The following is an 8107-nucleotide window of genomic DNA, read 5'->3' as shown; positions in this document are numbered from 1 at the left end:
TCCCTCGGTCCTACGATGCGGATTAATGGCCTTTAGTGCTATACCCACCACTCACATGATCTAGTAGTAAACCCTCCTTAAGCGAATCATACCATGTAATAAACGTTTATAATAATCGTAACATGTATTTCACCCCCGAGGTATAAAACTGAAAACAGTTAAAAGAAAAGGGGGACATGAACTCACAGTATTGCGTCTTCAGTATCGTAACTCAAATCCCTTCAGCAAACACGACTACCTACAATGTGCTAATGTCTATTAGACGAACGGGTCGTGCCTTGTCTTAGTCTTAGTATTTACGTTCTGAGTTACGTTTCCTTTAAGTCTTCAACATTACTCCAAGGTATAATCACTAGTTAAAGGAATAATTATTTTGACTTTAATTTTTTTGGAATAATTGTTAAACAATGTTTTTGTAATAATACTTCTCAAGTATTCGTATTTCCTTCCCAAGGATGGGGTATTTCATACATGTTTATCCGTATTCTTGTACTTGTATATCTAGCCATGTAGTGGCGTCGTATTCCGGTGTGTTAATCAAAAAGAATATATATCCTTAAGTCTTACTTAGAAATATATATATATATATATATATATATATATATATATATATATATATACTAGTCGTTTACCTGCGCGATGCGGCGGGAAACATATCACTTAGGTTGGTGAGTTTAGGGCTATGTACAGGGCGGCGCCGATAATTTACAACTCAGAACTCGTTTTCTGTTAGTTTATCAATACTCTAGGGGGTTCACCGTGCTTTGCACCAGACACGCCGATTTCTAACAAAAATTTAAATAGATATGTAAATGCAACGACACCTAGAATTAAAAAGATACTTAGAACTACTATATTATATGACGAAAACAAAGTATCGACTCTTGTAACAAAAATAGCCAAACACTTGGATTATGTGGATTCAAACTGAGGGATACTGTAAAACATAGATAAATGAAATGACGTCGATGCGTCCGCCGTAGACGTTACATAAGGTTTTTCCTGTGTTGGGTTTCTGGTCATGCAAAGCCATTGGCAAATATAAATTCCAAGTCATGCCTTGTTTATATTGTTATGTAATAATAAAGTATACAAAAGACTTGAAAATAAATCCAAAACCAATTGCCTTGTTTCCGTTCTAGACACATTAATCCATATATTTATACCCTTATACTCACAAGAATAAACAAATTATAAAAAAAAATTATGTGTAAATGATATATTTATATATTTTCTAGTTGAAAACCCGCGCGATACGGTGACAACAATTTACAACGCAATATTAGTTTTATGTTAATTTATAAACCATCTCGTGATAAAGCAATGAAAACACCACAAATGACAAACCCATTTGAAAACACGATGATAAACACACCCTACATCTAAAACCCAAAGCTCACAACAAACGCACACTATATATTGTACATTCTCACCCAAACAGTGAACCAATCACACATCAAATTATATACCGACCCACCCCTAAAATACATCCCCTAATCCAAGAACAAACTTGGATATATCAAGAAACTCACATTACTTGATAAATTGTTCATAACTACAGATCTTTTACATTAAATCTTGTTAATTTTAAAAAGAGGAAACCTAAATCTTGAAAGTTTGATGCAGATCAAGATTTAAAAAAGATTCAATTCTGGGAAAATAAAAAACAACCATACCTAGTAAATCTGACAAATAGCAAAGCTACTTATAGCAAACTCCTATGATCTTGACGACACTTCTGCGGTCGGAACCAATTGGATAGCTCCATCCACAGCTGTTAACATGGTGTTGCAGTTGCTCCTATAGGTCTCACCAAAGGAGGACCCCTACCACAGCTGTTAACATGGCTTGTCCGAAACCTAATCTGACCTGAACCCATCACAAGTGAAAGAGAAATGATGCAGCTGAATATTGATTAGAAAAAAGAGAAATTCCAAGTTCATAAACAAAAATTGTAAATAGTAGAAAATAAATTCATAAACAAAAATTGTAAAGAAGAGAAATTATGATTTTGGCCCCTGTGGTTATACCAGTTTTACCCTTTTAGCCCAAAAAAGAATTTTTTTTACATCTGAGCCTCCAACGTCTTTTTTTCTAACCCTTTTGGCCCCTAACATTTAATGGATAGGGTTAGTGTTAGGGGCCAAAAGGGTTTAGAAAAAAAGACGTTGGGGGTTCAGAAGTTAAAAAATTATTTTTTGGGCTAAAAGGGTAAAAGTGATATAACCACAGGGGCCAAAATCATAATTTACTCTAAAAAGTAAAATTGATATATAATACCCTTAAGCCCAGAAACTAAACCTCTGGGACTTTCCTTTAGTTTTTGCTCCAATTGTCTATAATTTATGTAACCTTGCAGACGTAAAAAATGGTATGTCGTTGGTGAGAATACATGATTAGTTGTGGCAGATATAAAAAATAATGATAACTTAAACATAACATAACATAACATATACCTACAAATATAACTTTTCATGCTCTCCTAGCACTCTTGCTCACGTAGCCATTGTTTCCGCAACCTTTCATGCTCAGCTTTGCTCCTCTGCCTCTCTCTCATTGAAAGAGTATGCTTCACACCACCATGGTGAAAATTAATCAGCTTAAACATAAAAAAATGCCTCTTTTATTTACAAGGTCTGTGTTCACATGTAGTGTAATATGTGCGTTTGAGGGAAGCAACTTGTAAAAGGGGCAGAGAGACACTATACCTGTCTGGCAGAAAGCTAGTTTCAACTGTGGGATCTTTGCCAAAGCCTCTTCACCCGAACTCACTTGGTTCTGTAGTTTTTGCATAAACAAGACAACAAACAAACAACCAGATGTTATTTTTACATCATACAGTTAATGAAAGGGGATATTAACTACACTTACTATCATCCCCATCTTCTTCTTCTCCATTTTCAACATTTTCAGAAAACGCTAGTCTAGCGTTAGCCTTAAAATCCATCAGAGAAAGAAAAAAACAACAAAAACAAGAAACATTGCATGTTGATGAAGCATGCTAGGGGAGAAAAATAAGTAACTATAAACTCATTTTAACTTAAAATAGCCACATAAATTTCAAATTTAAACCTAAATGATCAATATCCCAAATCAAATTGAAATAAATTTGCACAACCCATTCTTCCAATTTTATGGTGTGCGCAACACCCTTTTATGCACCAAACCCGGTCGTCACGGTTGAAGAATGTAATTAAAGTATATTTGGAAATTACCTTATTCTCCTTCATGAAGAAAGCGTGTGCAACACCCTTTTTACTTGCACGACCCATTCTTCCAATTATGTGGACAATATCCTATATGATCAACAAGAAGTTGTAATTTATTGCAATAACATCTTGAATATCCAGTCCTCAAGCAACTACATTTGCTATCTGCACTAAACATTTCAATATAACCTTCATAACAAAAAAAAAAATTACAAAATCATGGTCTAAATAGATCAACCACTTATGACTAAGCCACCAATAAAGGAGAGGTGTTATCACTCATCCATGCTTCAGTCCATCTTGTACTCTTCATTAAGCCCTTCTGGTTGATAGTTTGGCCTCGTCAAACTTATAGAACAAAAATTACAACAATTTTCTTAAAATAATCTTCAAGCTATTGAAAAAACACTGTGAATTTTATGTTCTTTAACTTAATTAATCAAAAGTTGCTGATGAAATATGTGTACCCAATCAGTAATTTACACTGGAACAATCACCAGAACCAATTTTCTGCATACTCTCTTTTGAGTATCCATAATCATCAGACCAAGGGTCAGCAGGACTTGCTATTAACCATACTGAGCCATTATATCCCATTTGTGGGAAGGATTTCCAGCCAACCATCTAAACAACACTTGCATCACCTGTAATTATAAATCAAATATTGGCATCAAACCACACTAAACTGTTTAAATAATGGTCAAAAACCGCATCTTCAACTTGCTTTAAGTATGGTCAGAGAAGTCATATTCACTTTTACCCTCCAAATCATCATTACCTGATGGAGGTCGAGTAAAAATGGATTTGATTCTTCCAAAAAAACATAAATAAATCAACTGAAATTCACAACATATTCACAATAATAATCAAATATAAATCAACTGAAACGCGAAGTACCTAGGGTGAGGGTGAGGGTCAATATAGATCTGTAATCGTTAAGGGACTCAAATCAACTTTGATCATCGTTTTTCACCTTGTGGTCCTGACATCAAAACCCTAGATTCTTTGAACCGTCCACCGATCTGGGTATTGCGAATTAGATTGGACTCTTGAATAATGTTTCTAACGATTGAATAAAAAAATATCGGATTACTTACCTGGTACCGAGATGAAATCTCGCCTTGATTCCTCAAATATTCTCCGGTTTTGCTTGGCGACTAACCATAAGCCCATTTGGCTCCATCTTTCTAAACTCCTGAGTCGACTTCGTAGCAAACCCAAACCCTAAAGGACCTGCCTTAAAATAACATTCGACTTCAAAAACACCACCACACCATCATATGTGTAAATATTAACAGTAATCCACCTTAAATGAAATGAATATTGAAGAAGATATGATGGAACCAGAGGAAATCAAGAGAGAGATAAAGAGAAATGAATAAAGTGACGGAAATGAGTGGTGCAATTAGGATTAGGGTTTGAGAAGTGGTGTTCCTGAATCGCCAGAGAGAGAGAGATAAGAGCAGTGAAGCGGCGGGATATGAAATATTTTGAAATGACCCTGAAACCCTAATCTAATCCCGTGTCTTTTTTTAGTGAGGGTATAAGTGGAAAGTGAAGTTTTCTGGTGCTTAAATGACTTGTACATCATGTTTTAGGGGTGTTTTAAGGAAATTCCAATGACCTTAAGAAGTCCTTTGGATATGTATATTATATATAGTATATATATATATATATATATATATATAAACCTTATTTTTATTCAAAAAAATACATTCCAAGAAAATATATATTTTTCCCAAAAATACTATATTTCTTAATAAACCCAAGTAAAAATATTTTTACTCTCCCAAATAATAATACATTTTCTCCTGGCCCAAAAATATGATATAACTTGGTAAAAATCATACTTTCATGCTTTCATATCCAAAATAGTATTTACCAAAAATGTATTTGTAAGAGTATTTCCCGGAATATTTTGTAAGTTACGTTTTTGTGTTTGGCTTCACAATATTAGGCGTGTAACTTAAATATTTATTCATTGTGATTTTTGGTATTATTTTGGAGTTGTAATTTTCATGGTATTTTTTAAGTTATACTATTTTACCCTAAAATAATATAACTATTCCGCAACGTATACAAATATTCACACAAGTGTCTTTAGTATAAAATATATATTCTAAATATATATCTGTCCGATTTAATTTACAAAAACCAACCTCCAATACTTGTATTTTTGTTACAAAAATTGATGGCAAAATTTATATTGAAAATCATAGTTAAAAAAAACACTTGTAAGTACTTGTGAAAAAAATATTTTCTAAGTGTTGCAATTTTTAGAAAGTTTCGCCATAGTTTCCTTTGTAAATGGAGGTGTCCATGCTATTTAGCATATCATTTTCTTTTAAAAAATCATTCAAACAATCAACAACAAATCACTAATCACCTTACACTTACCAAGTGCAAAAACTATATATTTTACACAATAACATGAACTTGATTTTCCACAAAAATGTGTAGTAACTTGGTAAAGTATTTAGTAGCCTTTGTTACCCTCCAAAATATATTTACTTCTTGGTAAACTTTATTCTTGAAGATTTTAGTTGTTTACAACTTGTAAACATATTTCACAAAAATGTTTATTCATTAGATCCTCTTGTTTCTCTAGTATTTCCACACTTATTTTGTCACTAAAAATAGTGTAAGTTTAATAAAAATCATGATCTTTCAAAAATCATCTTTTAAAACTTGGTTTTCTTGGAAAATCATTCACAAGTCTTGAATCTACAAGATTATTAACCCACTTTGTTTATTACTTTTCAAGAAAATCATTTCATTATCAAGTTCATGTCTTAATAAGAAGATGATCATTGTATGTAAACACATAATCACCTCTTATCTTGTTAGACCATGTTTTTAATCATAATCTAACAAGTTTCACATGATGACCAACATCATATTACCAAGAAATCAACAAGCAATCATCAACATATACAAAACAACATCATACTAACAATATTTCATCATATTTCATCTTTATGTTTCAAGATTCAAGTTCAAGTCTTTTAGTGTTCTCGTTATTTCATCAATATATATCTTTTATCCACCAATAATATGAAGTAAACAAGAGTTAACAAGAATCTTACTACTAGCTTCAAGCTAGGGAAGAACAAGATGAAGATGTGATGGATAATAGCAAACGAATGAGGTCCTTCAAGTTCCGTGAGCACCGAGCTTCGTTAGTGACCTTCTAGCACCTTGTATCACACTTGAAATGGGTGAATGAAAATCGAAAATAATGGTGGTGTATGGGGGGGTGCTCGGCCGAAGGTTATGAGAGAGAGGGGAGAAGTTGTGTTGTGATGAATGATGAAGGAAATGCTTGTTCTTATATCCATGTTTCTCTTATTGTCCATTGGTCTTGATGTTCCTCAAAGTACAAACCATATCTTCCAAGATCTAATCAAGATCAAGGTAAGATTTAGTGAGGATTTGTAAAATCTTGTGGTGGGGTCCTCCTTTGGGCCGCAAACAAGTAAGGGGGAGGGGGTAATTTTTAAGTTGATGGTAAATGATGGTAATTAGTGGAAGGTTAAAGGTAAAAGTCTAGTGTTTAATGTGTGGGATGCTTTATGTAATATGTTAAAGTGTTCGGGAACCATAACTAGCTCAGAAAAAGTAAAATAATGCTTTTAGCAATATTTTAGTGTTCCGGGTAATGTCCGGTTGTTCGGTTAGATACCGGTTCGTTAAAGTGCTAAGTCATTCCGTATAGTGTCCTTTATGTAACTTTTTGTGACACTTTTAATTCCCGACACTTAGGAAAGCATACAGGACCATTTTGCCATATTTTTGCACATTACTAGCATGTTAAAATGCTGAATTTTGATGATTAATGCAGAATTCTGCATTTAGAGTGGGTTTTAGGCACTTTCCGGCATTTAAACTATCACCAAGTGACATAGTTTTATGGTCCTTAATTCCCTACACTCCATACTAGTGTAGTACCTTGTCTCTGGCTCATACTGGGCCTCAAAACATTGTCTGTCCATGTACTGGCACTGTCAGTATATTTTTGAGTTATCCGCTCACTGTGCTAACTGTGCTTTGTGCATTATGTATGTCACTAAAGTTTGTATGTATTAAATGGTGTGACAGTATGAAATGTGATGCACATGTATGTTTGATACAGAAATCAGAAAGTGTTGGCGGTAATTCCTGACTCGTCACAAGTCGGTGATGGGAAAAGGGTGACAAAGGAGTTCAAGTCACAAGTCGGTGAACTTGAGGGATCAATGTTGACAAGTTGGTCATAATTGGTTAAGTTTCCTAATTACATTATAATTATATTTGGTAATGTCTTGGTCACCAAGTTAGGGTTATATGGTAATGTCTTGGTCACCAAGTTAGGGGTAGCCTATATAAACCAAGGTAGGGTAGACATTATTAAGTGTCAAGAGAAGATAAACCGAGTTATGGTTTTATGAGTTATTGTAATCAAGTTTTTTGAGTTATATTTTCTTGGTTATAATAAAAGTTCATTGGAGAGTTATTCCATTCGTTCTTGTTCTTGTGTTTGATTATTCGATTGGGACTTGAATTGGTATCAGAGCCAAGTTCAATCATCGATATCAAATAGAGTAACGAAGTCGTAACCAGAGGAGACAAGCTTGTCGACACAACCGATCAGAAGGATCAGCGGTGACAAACTTGTATAGCGGAAGCGACACGTAATCCCAGAAGCAGCGACAACTTGGGTTCCGACTTACAATCAGCGGTGGTATTTAAAACGTTGGACGATGGCAATCGGGACTAAGAAGACTTTTGATCGAAGTAGTCCACGTTATCGGTGGAAATCTATGATTATTATCTTTTGCGGTGGCTATTAAACATTGAAGCAATAACACAAAAGCGACAGTTTTGGTTTTTATTATCAAAAATCCTTTAGAGCTCCTATT

The 8107-nt window shown here is 34.0% G+C and overlaps 1 long non-coding RNA gene across 6 annotated transcripts; it reads right to left on the bottom strand.

Moving 5' to 3' along the window:
* Positions 1–649: 649 nt before the first annotated feature.
* Positions 650–4713, bottom strand: LOC110909728. 6 transcript variants are annotated; one of them, XR_004880880.1, is made up of 9 exons: positions 4307–4713; positions 4107–4231; positions 3216–3853; positions 2872–2935; positions 2709–2778; positions 2457–2569; positions 2281–2352; positions 1677–1869; positions 650–785 (listed from the first exon to the last, which is right to left on the bottom strand). It is a non-coding gene; the product is annotated as an uncharacterized LOC110909728 (long non-coding RNA). The 6 variants fall into 6 exon arrangements; XR_004880881.1 differs by lacking the exon at positions 650–785 and having other exon boundaries at positions 1528–1869; positions 4307–4442; positions 4516–4711; XR_004880878.1 differs by lacking the exon at positions 650–785 and having other exon boundaries at positions 1528–1869; positions 4307–4711.
* Positions 4714–8107: the final 3394 nt, after the last annotated feature.

Source organism: Helianthus annuus, chromosome 15, assembly GCF_002127325.2.
Source record: "Helianthus annuus cultivar XRQ/B chromosome 15, HanXRQr2.0-SUNRISE, whole genome shotgun sequence".
In the NCBI taxonomy this organism is placed as follows: domain Eukaryota; kingdom Viridiplantae; phylum Streptophyta; class Magnoliopsida; order Asterales; family Asteraceae; genus Helianthus; species Helianthus annuus.
The sequence above is the reverse complement of the archived record's forward strand: the minus strand, read 5'-3'. Positions and strand labels throughout refer to the sequence as shown.